Genomic DNA, 17,389 nt, shown 5'->3' with positions numbered 1-17,389 from the left:
TGAGTCGATCCATGATTACCCATATAGTGTCATGACCAGAAGACGTTCTAGGAAATCCTATAATGAAGTCTATAGAAATATTATCTAATTTCTACTTTGGGATATGAAGACTGTAGCATTCTAACTGGTTTCTAGTGCTCAATTTTGACTTTCTGGCAAGTCAAACAATGAGTCACATGATCAGTTACATCTCTCTTTTGACTGCTATTGGTGATGCAGATGATAGCCAGCCGCATGAATGGTTTGTAAATGCTTTACAAATAATATTTCAAAATGGGCCGCAACAGCAAAGAGCTTCTGTAGCACACCACACACAGCAAAACAACAACCATAGTAACTGTAGCAGCAACAACCACAACAAGCACTGTAATATTCAACATCGGCATAATTGGTTACTTTTTTAACTAAGATGCATAACAATGAAGAGATTAATAATGATGAATTTTATGACAGTTATACATTTTGTGTATTTTGTGACAGTTGAATTTGTGCCTTGTTGACAAACCACTCTATGTATTAATCAAGTTTTCCTCCTCCTCGTGATTTAAAAAAAAAAGAAATTGTAGGCATCAATCTAATCAAAGTATTTATAACTTCCTTTTTCCTAGAAGAAAATTTATTTTCATAGATAGCAGATCTTCATTTTTAATCGAAATCTAAATAGAATAGAATATAATAAATTCTAAGAACATTACTTGGTAGTTAGGGCATCTATCTTCTACCATAGCTTTCGTTAGCCTAGGTGGTAAGAATTCTCAACTCCTCTCCACAACATTTCTTCTCATAGCGATTCAAGGGTTGTTTGCTCAATGATGAGTTGGAAGCCATTTTTAACTCACAAGTCTAAGGTATGAAATAGGGAGAATGACAAATAAAAATATTATAAAAATATTAATGTCAAATTATAATTTTATTTAACATTGACGTTTCTAAATTTCAGTACTTCTTTTATCATATTTCAGTACTAATGTTTTTAATTTGGGATTAATATTCTTATAAAATCTTTATTTATCATTCTCCCTATAAAATATTGGATGTTCGGTTTTCATATCACAATATTTATTCATCAATTGCTTTCTCTTGCGTCTGCCAAAAACCTCCATATCTTGAACGTCCTTTGCTTTCAACAATGAAAAGAACCGCAGTTATGATTGGTTTTTCTACCAATTTTACTGTACATGAAGAAATAATAATGATCTATTTGGAAAATATATATAAATTAGAAGGTTGGCATTTTATATATAAAAATAAATTACCCAATTAGGTTTCATTTAAAATACATTTTAAATGATAGATACATGTATTTCTATATTTTTTAAGAATACCTTTCATTTGAGAATATTTTTAAAATCTCTGGTATACACAAAATATATAAAATTAGGCATAAGTATCATCATGTGCTTTATAAATAAGATTAGAATTGATTCAAATGTATGCATAGAGTATAAAGTTTATGTGACATTATTTATTCACAAATCATTAATGTTAAATTATGAACTAGATTTTTATCTCATGATTGCATGGAAATGTTTAGTTTTTAAAATAAAAACTAATATTAATATTAAAAATTATTTTAGTATCCTTAAAGAAAAATATATTGCTTTCTCTTCTATTTTATCTTATTTTAGTATATGAATTCCTCTTGAAATCAATAATTAAGAGTTATAAAATATAAATATGCCTTCTATTTTAAATTTTTATTTTCATTTATCCAACAATTAGTTGACAATTAAGTCACATATAAAAGTAGTTATTTTTAAATTTTACTAATGCAGTTACTAGGTCATTGGACAGCTTTAGAAGGGGGCTACATTGAAGTTCAAGGGGATTGGAACCAATGTTATGAAAACCAGACCGGTTCAATGGTCGAACTGTGGTCTAAGTTGGAGTCCAACCAATCATAAATAAATTAATATATTTTAAATATTATATGTTTAAAGTAGAAAGAAATAATCATATATAGTAAAAAATGAATATTTAAATTTTAAATAAGATAATTTATAATTTATGACATTATTTTCATCAAAAATATATAATTATTTCATAATTATAATTTATAACTTTAAAATATATACATATATCATATATACATAATTCATGTATATTTCTTATCTACTTTTAAAAATATAATACATTTTTAATCGAATTTCATCCTCCAATAAAGTACTTACATACTTTTAAATTAATCCTATCTTTTTATATTTACCTCTATTAAATATCCTACAATAAATATAAAGTCATTATCAATAAGGGCACTTTTGAAAAAAAGGCAATGATTACACCTTAAAAGATTAAAAATACCTTATATTTTTAAACATCCAACTTATTAAAAAATACTTTATATTTTTTAATGGATGGAGTACATATTAACTGAAAATTTGTTCCCCCCACCCTTTTCCTTTCCCTTTTTTATTCATCTAATGCCGCATTGCATAACATGAAATTGACATTGGAAAAATAAAGATGATGCTAAAAAATATATTATTTGATACAATATATATCACTTCTTTACAAAAATTTATTTTCATTAAAATTAGTTGTTAACTTCTATTTTCATATAGATTTTGAATAGTTATTATAATTTTTTTAAATCATATTTCTATTTTATATATTATTCTTTTGGAATTAAGGAACAAATTTAGGACTTGAGTGAAATTTGAAAGGTTATTAGGGGCAAATAAGTAATTCTGAAAGAGATTTGGGTCAAATTTGAAATTCGGGAAGTTAAGGGACTATACTATAATTTCCAGAAATATCATGGGGCTAATTCATAAATTCAATAAATTTTGGGCCAGATGAGGTAATTAAAAACTGGGGCTGAAATGCAATTAAGAGAAATGATTTTTTTTTTAAATATTGGGCTAATACGTTTTGGGCCCATAACCTTTTTTTAAGCAAAGATCTAGGCCCATACGAAAATGGGCCTAGAACTATGGAACTGGATCCCTAGGATCCAGTTCCTGACCCGTTTCTGGGTCTTCTCTAGCCGCGAGCTAGGAACGAGGAAGGGGGGAAGACCAGCGCTGTGACGTTGACTGAGATAAGACGCCGGCGACTGAAGCCTGCGGCGGAGACGATGCCGGCGACAGAAGCAAAGGCGGAACGACGCTGCGATCCTATTCCGGCGAAGGAGGAAGACGCCGTGAACCACGAGCTGGGTTTTTTTTGACAGTATAGATGACTTCCAGCGAAGCACACAAGGAAGAAGATGATGCCAATTTTTTTTTTATTTATACAGTAAATGAGTTAAACTTACAAGTCTTGAATAATATGAGGAGTCAAGACCATCTCAGCGTGCGCATAAGATAATAAATCAAGATATACAAATTAATATTCATACAACCAGTTCTGATACCACGTGTTAAAGGTGTATATCTCAATTCATATAAACAAGTAAAGTAATGTATGCGTACTTGAAGAATCCATAAGTGTTTGAGACATCTCGATTACCTCGAGTGTAGACAGGTGCACAACCCACAGGTCCACAAAGCCTTCATCTTATATGGATCAGATCGATAACCGTCCTATTAAATAATAAATAATTATATATTTTTATTATTATCTCTGACTCAGTCAGTTAAAAGTTAGGGAAACTGAACTGACGGCTACTGGGCTGTGGGTTGGGCCTCTATCTACACTCGAGGTAATCGAGATTTCTCAACACTTATGGATTCTTCTGGTACGCATATATTACTTTACTTGTTTATATGAATTGAGATATATACCTTTAACATTTCTTTCTCCCTCGATTTAATAGTTAATATTATAAGATACACACGCGCACGCGATATACTTATAATGTTATGTAATGGACACATGTATGTGTGCAAATAATAAAATACCTTTATCTTCCCATTTTATAAAATAATATTGGAGGTAATATCTCAAATATAAAATAATTTAATAAAAATAAAATTTTATTAATAATATTTTTTAATATTAATTTTCTCATTATATTTTTTTTTGATACTCCTTCACAAATATATTATTAAGTGAAGGATGTTTTTAAAATTTATATTTTTGATGTTTTTAAAATTTATATTTTTTATTTTTTCAAAAATAAAATTAAAAACTCTCTACCATCTTCCTTTTATTTCTTAATTAGGTCTTAATGCTTGTCATCTGTCATTTCCTGCTTAATCCTCCCTCTCCCTGTTCTCAGCCTGAAGTATTGAGCTTGGGCACAAGCTTTCTACCATTAAGTGCCCTCTATTTAGGTGGATGGCCTCAATATAGTTTTGCTGTATTGGGTCATCTTTATACTCTATGTCTCCTATTTGACAAACAATAATTTTTTATACGTCTTTTAATATAATATTTATTAATAAAAATTATGTACCTAAGAATAAAATACAAATAAAAAAAACAAACTTATAAATACTATCATACCTAATTCAGGATCATAATTGTTGCCGTGCAACTACCTCAAAAAGCCAAAATCATTATGGCTGAGAATGCCTTGGCCATATTGAAATTTAATATTAGTAATATCTCCATTTATCTCATTCCATTTAAAAAAGTAACTATTGATCTGGCATTGGATATGTTTGTGGTTGTTGGACAGGCAGGAGTTCATTGCTACCGCAAAAATATTATACATAAGGCGTCTACAAACCTTCTATACAGCCTATCACCCTCCCAATAAAAAATATGAAAAATAATAATATTTTTATAAGATATGTGAAAAAAATGAAAACATCCTGTAATAAAAAATATAAAAATGATAATAAATTTTTTTTGAAATATATAAATAATAAAGTTTGTCCCTCGAATGTCATAATTTCTCTAAAGTTTTTAGAAACTTTTTTTATCATTAATAAATTTATATAAATTATTAAAGTGTCTTTGTTGAAAATAAATAATTCACAATTTTCTTTCTTAATTCATAACAATACAACAGCAAGTCACAACGCACATTAAATTACTTATTTTGTTGTCTTAATATTGAAAGTTGTGAATCATTAATAAAGGTTATTTGATAATTTATATAAATTTTAATGATAGAAAAATTTTCAAAAATTTAGGAGAATTTTAACATTTTAAAATTAAATTATCGTTTATATATTTTAAAAAACATTTTATTTATTTTTTTCAAAAAATATTTATAACAAGAAATATGAGAGAATATTTATGAAAGGAGTAATAAGAATTGATAAAAAGTGCAGAAACAGTTACATGAATGAAGATAAGTATTAATTATTAGTGCAATTATTTGCTAGCATGCATCTACAGGGATATAAAGCCATGCTTTTTTGTCTGAAAAAGAACAAAAAAAAAAAAGAAAGTAACTGACCTCACGCTAATATCCTCCAAAAATATCCTTGCCTTTTGTAAAATTCATCCGTTGCTGTTACTTCTACAGTGAAAACAACAGTAACTCTGAAATGGCATAATATTACTGGTAGGTGTCTTATTTATTTGTATATAATTTATTTATTAATTATTAATAACAAGGTTTTAGTTTATTATATTATTTATTCATTTATTATATCCTTGAAAAACGATACGTTCAGCTCCTCTCCCATCTGTTCCGTTTTGTTTCATTCGGATTTGAATTTGCCGCCTTATTGTCTCTGTTCTTTTTCCTTCTAGAAGCTTCTGCTTTCCAGATTTCTTCCCCTTTCTTTCTTCCACAATTCATCTTTCCCTCCAAGACAATATAGAAGACTTGGATTTTCAGACACAGCCACCGGCACAAGTTGTGGTTAAGGGGTTCTTCGTTCCGGTTGTATCGTGCTCAACTTCGCGACCTTGCATTTCTTGGTTGCTGATTCGGCTTGTGTTTCAGTTGATTTCAGTCATTCTCAAAGATTTCTGTCAAATGGGCAACACTCGTGATAAGCGATCTTTTCGTTCCTCCCCTGTCAATGGTGTTCGTGGCAATCGTTCATTCAAGTGTGCACACGTTTTTCATTCCTTGCCTTGCTTTGTTATTTTTTGTAACGAATTATTTTGCTTTATATTTATATGTTTTGTCAGTGGTGCGTTGATTTTTCAGCATCGGTCGAAAGTATATGGGCAGCAATCAGCAATATGCAAATTATATGTTAGCAGTAGTTACTTACAATGGTACAGCACCAGGCGGGAAGAGGATTAAGATGATGAAATTGGACCAACTAAGCTCCGCAAGAGATTCAGATGAAGGTATATGTATTACGTGCTGTTTCATTGTGTTCCCCTTTTGGTTTTACTTGAGGACGCGATCAATGGAGAAAATGATAGTAAGTCGATCAGAAATGTCTCTGTATGTGTTTTACGTGTTTCTTTTTGTGTCAAGGTCGTGTGTTTTGTTTCTGTTTTGTTCTTCTCTACTTCACAAGATGTTTTTTTAATAAAGCCATATGCTGTTTCATTTTCTTCCTTTGTGGCCTCTATATAGAGCATAATATGAATCAGTTTATCAAAACTATCTCTCTATCTCTATGTGTGATATATATAGACACACTCGCACATGCTTTTGTGGTATTCGTTTTATTCAAGCCATGTGCTGTTTCGTTTTGTTCCTTGGTGGCCTAGAGTGGGGTCAACTTTAAAATGAATATTTTAGTTGCTAGGTTCACCTTCTCTTCTCTTATTTAATTATGTTTGAGATTTTTTTTTCCAGAACTTTCTCTCTATCTATATACATATACAGACATGCACACATGGTTTTTGGGTATTCCTTTTATTCTTTTCTAGATCCATTGGTTTTCATTATTAATTAATTATATTGATCTTCAATTATTCATTGGGTGTGTAAGGGTATGAAAATCGGTCATCAAATTTCGACCCAGATGAAAACAGAACACAAAATGTTCCTCATATATTATAAATTATTCTCCACCTTGTCTCGAAGATATCACTAACCATGAGGTTTGGTTTAATTTTGTATGCAATGTTGTGCTTTAGGCAGTGGTAGAGAAGGTTAGTGACTGTCGTCAATATCTATTGTATGAGCATGCAGGGGAAGTAGTGGTTTATATTGTTATAAAGTTGGCTATGATCGCAGAAGAAATCCAGAGTTCATTAGTTAGATTTTATAATTACTTGTGTGTTTTGCTGTTGCTAATGATATTATTTGTCATTCTTTGAGAGTTGATTGTGATTATGATAATAACCCCCTTTCTTTGTCATTCTTTATTTTCATAACCGATCATCTTCATTTGGTTTTGTAATCGAATTTCAAATAACTAATGATAATAAAATATATGAAAATATGAAGTGGTTTGATTTTTTTTTCATTTTATTTAGGTTTGGATTCAAGAATCCTGACTAAGATTACAAGATTGTATACTTGAATTTTGACAAGGGGTTTGCAAATGATTGAAGAAACATACATAAATGCCTGTGTTTGATCTTTTGACGTTTCCTCTAGTTTTTCTTACAATGTCACTCTTATGATAAAGTGCATATTAAAATGTAGTATGTTTGTTGCTTTTTCTATTCAGTTAATGGTTGGGTTCGAGCATTAAAAAGGATGGTGCAGCCTACCTGCCATGCTTTATCATCATCATCATTTATATATTGGAATTTTTAAGAGTAACCACCCCCCCAGATGCCCCTCGGACAATTAGCACAATTTGAAAGAAAGGAATATTAATGAGGAATAAAAAAGAAAGAAAGAAATAAGATTGTTTATATTATAAAATAAAGAAAAAAGCGCAAAGGGTGGCAAAGAAGTGTTTTTTATTTTTCTTTATTGAAGATTTAACTTTTTCCCCAGTTAACTAGCTTGAGTTGAAGCAAATACGCATTAATACTAGAGAAGTAGCACATATATTGAATAGGTAAGTTTCATTTCATTTTTTTTTGATTTTTTTTAAGATGATCATGTATGGGTTTGAAGATTATTGAACTCTAAAATCCAAATTTAAAATCATGAAAGCAGCCCCTTTCCCCTTCTCGGGCAATTAAAAAAATGGGAATGAAAAGTCTAGGGGTTTATTAAAAAAAAGGGATGAAAAGTTTGAAATGTAAATGGCATTTGATAATTAGCATTTGACTTTACGGGGTAAAGAATATAGTCTAAGATGTTGAATTTGCTAATTAACTTTTTGAAATAAGTACTTGGAATTTTCTTTTGAATGAAAGATTTTTATGATAGAAAATATCCCAGTGTAAGAAATCACCCTTTCTTTTTTTTTCCCCTCTTTTTTATACTTTGGCTTAGGCATGATGTGGGTGTTATTTTTTATGAAATTAATTTTTTGCCTCATGGAATGTGACTCATATCATAATCAATGTATGATTTATTTTTAAGTAAATGGACATTATATGGGTGAGTAGGGGAATTGTTTTCACACATGGGAAAAGTATTTTATAGAATGTTTTCCCAGTAGGAGAATTTGAGAGAGCCTACAGTAATGTCATTGGAGTGAATATGATAGTATTCAAAGTGTTGATAATAATAAGTGTATTTTATTGCTATCCCCTAGAATTTTATTTTAATTTAAGATTATAGTTCTGAATTTTGTGGTTTAAGTCTATATGTGAATCAATACTTAATTTTATGTTATGGTATATACTTGTTTTGAAACATTTTTAACCATAGACTTTTGATTTGTTTTTTGCTTTCTACTAAGATTAGTCTTGAAATAATTGATTAATATATACATAGTTTGGTAATCAAATTAATCCATACTTACCATGGAGGTTTTGGCTAAATACCAGGGTAATAAGGAGAACGTTACACCTTGCTACACTAGAGTTGAGTCTAGTAATTATTTTGATAGGTATGTGATTAGTCTAATCACATGGTTGAGGTAAAAGAAAGGGTATTGAGAAAGTGATGAGTAAGAAGATTATTGATGCGATTAGATGGAGACCACTAACAGAGGGTGGATAAAACCAATTGTAATGGTGCGAGTAAGAGAGATTTACTTTCGACAGGATATGGATGTTGGGTTATCCACTTTTGGTGGATCAGGCCTATAAAAAGCTCAAATTGGGGAATGGGGCTCTTGTGATGATTATGAGAAATGTTTGGGTTCAATGTGCATTTACTCAGGGCCTCAAATGTAATATTCTCCAACCTTTGAATTTGAGTCATGAATGGTTAAGGAGAAACTTCTGCACGTTCCCATAAGAGATGGTTAAGGGTGCAGTTTTCAGTCAATTTTTGTTCTCTGCAATGAAAGGAAGAATTGAACGCTTTCATTTTCCTTGCGACTCATTTCCTCTCAGTGTGTGTATTTGTTGTGTGTATTCAAACGGAGTTCAACCGGTGTAACTTTACTCTTGCATACGTACGTGCAAATTAACGACTCTAGGTATGTTTTCCTCCTTAGATTCTTTATTGGTATTAGAGTTTTTCGTCTTTCTTGGGCTGTGTTTCCTATGTCTGAAAAAACCTATAATGATTAACTTCCTTGGCCTGAACGGCCATAGTCCTCTAAGAAGCTGGCCGCGGAGGGTCGCCTCCGCATAGCTAGTTAGCAGGCTAAGGTCTCATTCGTTAATGGAATTAACCAAACAAATCGCTCCACTAACTAAGAACGGCCATGCACCACCACCATAGAATCAAGAAAGATCTCTCAGTCTGTCAATCCTTACTATGTCTGGACCTGATAAGTTTTCCCTGTGTCGAGTCAAATTAAGCCGCAGGCTCCACTTCTGGTGGTGCCCTTCCGTCAATTCCTTTAAGTTTCAGCCTTGCGACCATACTCCCCCCCGAACCTAAAAAACTTTGATTTCTCATAAGGTGCCAGTGGAGTCCTAAAAGCACATTCGTTGATCCCTAGTCGGCATCGTTTATGGTTGAGACTAGGACGATATCTGATTGTCTTCGAGCCCTTAACTTTCGTTCTTGATTAATGAAAACATCCTTGGTAAATGCTTCGTAGTTGTTTGTCTTTCATAAATCCAAGAATTTCACCTCTGACTATGAAATACGAATGCCCCGACTGTCCCTATTAATCATTACTCTGATCCGAAGGTGATAGGAAATTAAGTCGCTTATCCTCAAAATTATACTAAAGCTAACCCTAATGCAATATAGGGCCAACCCTAGGTCATCTCCCAAGGAATGGTTTTAAGTCTAATTGAAAGTTATCTAGTGAAATAAATCAACCAAAGTTTGTAGGAATTTAGTTATCTAGCTAATTATCTAAACTAATTACCTAATATGCAAGTAATTAAAATGCTAGTGAAAGTGAGTGAAATGAACTTCCCTTTTTGCAATAATGGAACCCTAGAGATTAGTTGATTTTGGTTGTCATGATCTTCTCATGATTAGGCTAAGTTTAGCTTCCCTTTCCTCTTGACCTAAAGCTGTCATGACTTAAGAAAATTATCCTAAGCCAATTAACCTAATTAGCTAAGCTCCCTAGGTCTTAGATTAAAGTCCCTAGTTTAATTAACCAATTGGTGAAGACATTAGCCAGTGATTCACTCAAAATCCTCTCTCAACAGCCATGGTCAAACACATAAATTGAGCAACCACAAGATTATGTCAAGCTACTCAACAACACAAGCATTAACACCACCAAGATTATGCAATATTAACACAAGAAATTCACTAATTGAAAAACACAAGATTATGTGCCAAACAAAGAGTGGCAAAATTCAGTCATGGCTGTCCAAGGAAGAAATTAAATGAAACAATCCTCTCTCTTTACATCAACATCAAATTCAAATTAGATTTATAAGCTAAGATGATTAGACCCTAGATTAAGGAATCTAACCATCTAGTAAAAAGAGAAGAGGATAGGAAACAAAAGAACTTAGCCAATTTGAAGCTCAAGACTCATCCTCCATCTTCATCTCTCTAGGATTCCACAAAAGAAACTCAGCCAATCTTCATCTTCAAGAACCCTAGTGATTGCTTGTGAAGGCCAAACTCCATAGCTCTTGAATGATGGAAATGAGCTTCAATCCTTGTGAAAATGGAAGGGATGGAACGAAAATGAAGAGAGGAGAAGAATGGTATGAGTTTTGTGGAGGTTTGGTGGCTGAAAATGGAGTTAGGGTGCTGGAAAATGAAGAACAAAAGAGAGAAAATGAAGAACACTATGAACAAGAGAGAGAAATGTGGAAGATGAATTAGATATGTGTTTGGATCCCATTTGAGGCTTAAAATGGCGTGCTCCTTGGTGTCTCCCATCAGCTGAAGCTTAATTAAAATAAGGAAAAAGAAATAAAATGTAAATGGGAGCCTTGTCACACTGCAAGGTGGCAACTTCCTATTGGTTTGTAGATGATTCCAATGTGTGCCTAATTTCCCATGGGCCACTATCCTACTATCGAAAGTTGATAGGGCAGAAATTTAACTGATGTGTCACCGGCACCGGGGGCCGTGCGATCCGTCAAGTATTATCATAATCATCTCAGCAACGGGCAGAGCCCGCATCGACCTTTTATCCAATAAATGCATCCCTTCCATGAGTTGGCGGTTTGTTGCATGTATTAGCTCTATAATTACTACGATTATTCGAGTAGTAGGTACCATCAAACAAACTATAATTGATTTAATGAGCCATTCGTAGTTTCACAGTCTGAATTAGTTCATACTTACACATGTATGGCTTAATCTTTGAGACAAGCATATGACTACTGGCAGGATCAACTAGGTAGCGAACCTTCATGACATCGCGCGTTGCCCGTGCACCGGCTCGCCGGGAATGATATAGGCGCAATGGTCCTCTAAGAGGTCAAGCCTTCTTCCGGGATAAGTGAGGGCACTCGCCCCGCGTCCGTGCAAAACACCACGTCCGAGAGCATAGCATATGACCTCGAGGGCTCGATCAACCGTCAGTGGCTCAAGGGAGCATGAGGAATGCTATCTAGTCCTCCGACGCCCCTTCGAGGGGCAATGATAGAAAACACCAGCCCCTCACACAACCCCGAACACCATCGCACGCAGCAATCCGTCCCCACACAAGCTTATCAAGCAACACGAGGGGTGGGCCCTGTGTGACATATCATAGTCGGGAGGACGCACCATTTGATTGCCGGCCAGCATGTGAGCGGATTATTCGAGTTCAATGGGAAATGGGGCCATCAGCCATACACCGAGCGTGGGTAAGAAACCCCATCACGCTCAAAGCTACCAAGCAGATAGAGGAAGATGCCCAAGCACGCATCTTCGGGACTTGCTCGGGACGGAAGAAACCCAAGCATGCAAGTTCCATGAAGTTCCCCCCGACAAAGAATCCTATCACAATATGCCTCATACCAAGCAATCGGAGGAGGTCTATGAAATGCCAACCCTCATGCCTGTTCGCATGTGTATAACGGGAATCAAATACGAGAAAGGCCCATCATTTCCCTCACAAACTGGGGCACGCCCATCCTTTGCTCTTTCTTACCAACCAATCCTAGGCAATTGCCTACAAAGCAAGCTTGTTCACCAGCACAATCAGGGAATCTTGCACGCAAAGACGCGTGGAAGGAGGGGGTGGTAGTTTGCCAACCCCCCTTCGGAAAGGGGGGAGAGTAAACCAAATCTTTTCCAAAATGGTTTTTGCGGCCCCTCAACAACAATCGACGAACCCCTGAAAGAAAACCAACCATCGATAAAAGGGTTCGTCGGAAGAAGCCAAGGGACCGTGCGTGCGCTAAATGCCCTCCAAATGACCCACCAACGAACCCTCTAACACACACACGCAACCCGCTGAGTGTCACATTTGATTTTGAGGGTTCGCTAGAAAAGTCATCGGAGGGCTGTTGTCGGCCGCCGCCGATAGTTGCCACCGGCCGCCTGCCAATCGTGTGGGTCCGGGGTCCAATCAATACATGGGGGACCCACATTGCTAAGTCTGAGCCCCAGCTGGCTGGGGAGGGGGGTTGGAGCTCCCCCCCTAAAGAGCAATATGGGCTTTTTCCACTCTGGCACGAACAGACATACTTTTTGCTCAAACAACAACGCACCTTTTGAGGGACCTAGAGACCTTCGATTTGCACGATTTTTACAGGCTTCTTAGGCATGATATGAGGATAAAATTTACCAAGTTTCATAATTTTTAGACATCCACAGAATATTTTAGGATTTTTTTATTGCTTCAAAGAGTGCGGCCTCCATGGGCCGCCATGGGCGGCGGCTCCGGCGGTTGAACCCCAAATATGTCAAGGGGGATGAGTTTGAGTTAATAAAACTGAGAAATCACAATGTAACGAGTAGATTTCATTTTGGTATGGGTAGGACTATTTTTACACTGCCAGGACTTGCCCGTGGCAGGTCTGGACGTGCCAGAACTTGCTCTGGACATGCCAAGACTTGCTCGGACGTGCCTGGACGTGTCTGGACTTGCCCTGAACGTGCCAGGACTTGCTTGTGACAGGTTGGGATGTATCAGGATGTGCTTTGGACGTGCCAGGACTTGCCAGTAGCAGGTCTGAACATGTCAGGACTTGCCCGGACGTGCCCGGACTTGCCCGTGGCAGGGCTGGACGTACTAGGACGTGCCCAGACTTGCTCGTGGTAGGTCTGGATGTGTCGGGACGTGCTTAGACTTGCCCGTGGCAGGTGTGGACATGCCGGGACGTGCCTGGACTTGCCTGGACGTGCCAGGACTTGCCAGTGGCAGGTCCGGACGTACTAGGACTTGCTCGTGGCAAGGCTGGACGATCCAGGACGTGCCTGGACTTGCCTGCGGTAGGTCCGAACGTGCCATCACTTGCCTTGGACGTGCCAGGGGCCTGTCATGACGTGCCAGACCTTGCACCTCCTTCCTCGGACCATGCCAACATTTGCCACACGCTTGCTCGAGGTTTTGCTCGAGCTTTTCCCGTACCTTGCCAACAATTGCGATGACCTTGCCAACACAGGCCACGGGCTTTTCCTGGATCTTGCCAACGCTTGCCCGGGGTTTGGCTCGAGCTCTCTTAGAGCTTCCAACCCTTGCTTGTAACTTGCCAACATTGGCCACGGGCTTTGCCCGGACCTTGCCAAACGCTTGCCTGGTGTTATTCCCGAGCTTTCTCGGACCTTCCACCCTATGCCCGTACCATGCCAACACTGGCCACGGGCTTTGCCCGGACCTTGCCAACGCTTGCCCGGGGTTGAGCCCGAGCTTTCCCGAACCTTACAACTCTTGCTTGGACCTTGCCACACACTCGCCTGAACATGCCTGGACTTGCCCGGACCATGCCAACACTAGTCGCAGGCGTTGCCCGGGGCTTGCTAACAGTTACGACAACCTTCCCAACATAGGCCACGAGCTTTGCTCGGACCTTGCCAATGCTTCCTGGGGCTGAGCTCGAGCTTCCCTAGACCTTCCAACTCTTTCCCAGACCTTTGCCATACGCTCGATCGAACCATGCCAACACTGGCCGCGGGCTTTACCCGAGGCTTGCCAACAGTTGCGACGACCTTCCCAACACAAGCCATAGGCTTTGCCCGGACCTTGCCAATGATTGCTCGGGGCTTTGCCCGAGATCCCCGAACCTTCCACCCTTGCCAAGGGCTGAGCCTGAGCTTCCCCAGACCTTCCACCCCATGCCCGTACCTCACCAACACTGGCCACGAGCTTTGCCCGGACCTTGACAACGCTTGCCCGGGGCTGAGCCCGAGCTTTCCCGGACCTTCCAACTCTTGCTCGGATCATGCCACATGCTCACCCGACTATGCCAAATGCTTGCCCGGACCATGCCAACATTTGCCACACGCTTGCCAAGGGTTTTGCCCAAGCTTGCCTGGACCTTCATTATATATTTAAATGCACATCACGCAACGCGCTAAAGTGCTTAAGTGTTGAGCGCTGAGCGCACACGTGTGGTTCTTGAGGGTCTATAAAAAAGTAGGGTGGGATCCCCTGGGGCTGGGTGCCCCCCCTAAGGAGCAATATGGGCTTTTTCCACTCTGGCACGAACAGACATACTTTTTGCTCAAGTAACAATGCCCCTTTTGAGGGACCTAGAGACCTCCGATTCACGTGATTTTTTGTAGGCTTCTTAGGTATGATATGAGAATGAACTCTGCCAAGTTTCATAATTTTTAGACACCCACAGAATTTTTGCTTGCTGTTACTAAGGGAATCCTTGTTAGTTTCTTTTCCTCCGCTTATTGATATGCTTAAACTCAGCGGGTAGCCCTGCCTAACCTGGGGTCACATTCAGGGACATCGATCTGGCAGCCCGACTCAGGGGATGGCGCGTGCACATGTGGGCTCGATTGGCATCTCATCCACCTTCGACTGTAGCGGCCGTCGCTGAGGGGCGACTTTCAGCCTATCGGGAGCCGGGGCTCTCGGGAGGCCACCTTCCGCCTTGCGTGGTTTCGAGCGATGGCGACGTTGTGTGACGCCCAGGTAGACGTGCCCTCGACCTAAAGGCTTCGGGCACAACTTGCGTTCAAAGACTCGGTAGTTCACGGGATTCTGCAATTCACACCAAGTATCGCATTTTGCTACGTTCTTCTTCAATGCGAGAGCCGAGATATCCGTTGCTGAGAGTCATTTTTAGATGCAAGCGGTAAAAGGCGCGGCGCTGGCTTCAAGGGCTCCGCTTCAGGGCCGCTAGTGCCGCACTGCTTCTTTGCATTTCCTTGGCGCCTCGGGCTTTGAGGTTGGTTGTTGTGCCAGGGGCTCGAGCCTGCACAAAGCGGGGCCGCATCCCTGGCTTGTGTGGGGAGGCTCACCCCACGTGGGGGCTTTCTGACCGATTCTCGGGTTAATCTTTCATGGGGCATCGACAATGATCCTTCCACAGGTTCACCTATGGAAACCTTGTTACGACTTCTCCAAATCAAAGTCATAGGTACTTAAAAGAGTATAAGGTATTGGATTGACCTATTATGAGAAAGTTTCATGGTATAAGTCATAAACTTATCTCATATGTATCACTAAACCCTTTGACTTGAGATCATCATGGATTCCTACATGATGACCATTGAACTTTGACCTAGTCAAAAGTCACCTTTGACCAGGTGATCATAAAGGCTATGATTGAGTTTAATGATATTCATGTAGATGAATATGAGTAGTCAAGATGGAATTTATCCCTCACATTAAGTGAGAGATATTACTAGGCCTCTCAATGAGTAAGACTAAGAAAATATATGGCCATACTACAATGGAAAGGGTTTTTCATTACTACAATCAGTCCACTCAAAGATCGAGAAAGTAATGGTTATCTAAACTTGTTAAACAATAGCAAATAAAGAATTTAACATATGAAATTGTGATTTATTGTTACATTATTGCGAATATAAGAAGGAAAATTGTGAATATTTAAACAAAACTTGTAAATCATTTATTTTCAACAAGGACAATTTGATAATTTATATAAATTCTAATGACAAAAAAATCCCTAGGGACTTCAGGAAAATTATGGCATTTTGAGAAACCAAATTATGATTTATATATTTCAAAGGGATTTTATTATCATTTTCCCTATTTTTTTATGTCATGATAATGAATAACAAATTTTAAAACAAAATAAATTGTTTATATTGTGCTGAAGAAAGAAAGAAACTGTAAAACAAAACATGTCTTAAAATTTTAATTTTCATAGGTGTAATAATAAATTATTGTATATATTTTAGCGTACTTGATAACAAATTCTAAAGTAAAAAAAGTTGTTTATATTCTTCAAAACAGGTTTTTGTTTATTTCTATCCTCTAAAAACTGAGAAAACTTTTTGAGAAAACTTTCTATGTCATGGAAAAATAGAAAAGTTAATCGAAATCACTATAAAATTAAATTATATAGTTATTCTTCATTGTATTATTTTAAGAATTAATTAAAAATTTAACATCCTCTCTTTTCTTTGCCATTTTTCTTGAACAAAGCAGATTAACATTCCCGTGCATCACACGGTGACAAAAATTATAAATATTTTTTAATATGCACTTTTGATTACCCCATGTTGTAGTCAGTTATCACTGCCTTTATGATATCAATTTAATCTCTACCAAAATCTTTCATTACTAAATTACAAACGTTTGTCAATAAAAAAAACTTCAGATTAACCCATGCTATAGTGCCTGCGGGTATGATTCAACATATCAATATCAACATCTTTCATTACTAAAATTGAAGTGGGAGATTATAAATGATAAATAAATTAAATCTGAAGTGAGATAATCACAGTTTTTTTAATATACTACTAATATTAATATTAATATTAATAGTAAATAATTAAATAATAAGGTGGCTAAATATGACATTTAAATAATTACTAGATTTTACACTTCATGCGATGCACAAGGATATTAAAACATTATTTAGTTTAAAAGAATCATAATGGAATGTTAAAAAAGGGGAGAAAATTGTAATGAACTCATTTTAAAATATAGAAATTTAATAAATAGAAAATATAAAGAGAAAGACTAAGAATAATCAATTAAAAAATAATTTAGGACTGTTTATTTTAGATTATTTTATAAAAAATATTTAATTTTTTGATAAAAATATATTTTGTGAGTCTTTATAATATTTGTTTAAACTTTTTAAAATAATTAGAATCTCAAAA

General features: G+C 36.6%; 1 non-coding gene across 1 annotated transcript; it reads right to left on the bottom strand.

Moving 5' to 3' along the window:
* Positions 1 to 15,214: 15,214 nt before the first annotated feature.
* On the bottom strand, positions 15,215 to 15,370 carry LOC129316973 (5.8S ribosomal RNA). The gene has a single exon (XR_008594882.1). It is a non-coding gene; the product is annotated as a 5.8S ribosomal RNA (ribosomal RNA).
* Between the last annotated feature and the right edge of the window lie 2,019 nt (positions 15,371 to 17,389).

Source organism: Prosopis cineraria, unplaced genomic scaffold (genome assembly GCF_029017545.1).
Source record: "Prosopis cineraria cultivar Desert tree isolate PC_DT_omini unplaced genomic scaffold, ASM2901754v1 PC7, whole genome shotgun sequence".
NCBI classification, from domain to species: Eukaryota; Viridiplantae; Streptophyta; class Magnoliopsida; order Fabales; family Fabaceae; genus Prosopis; species Prosopis cineraria.
The sequence above is the reverse complement of the archived record's forward strand: the minus strand, read 5'-3'. Positions and strand labels throughout refer to the sequence as shown.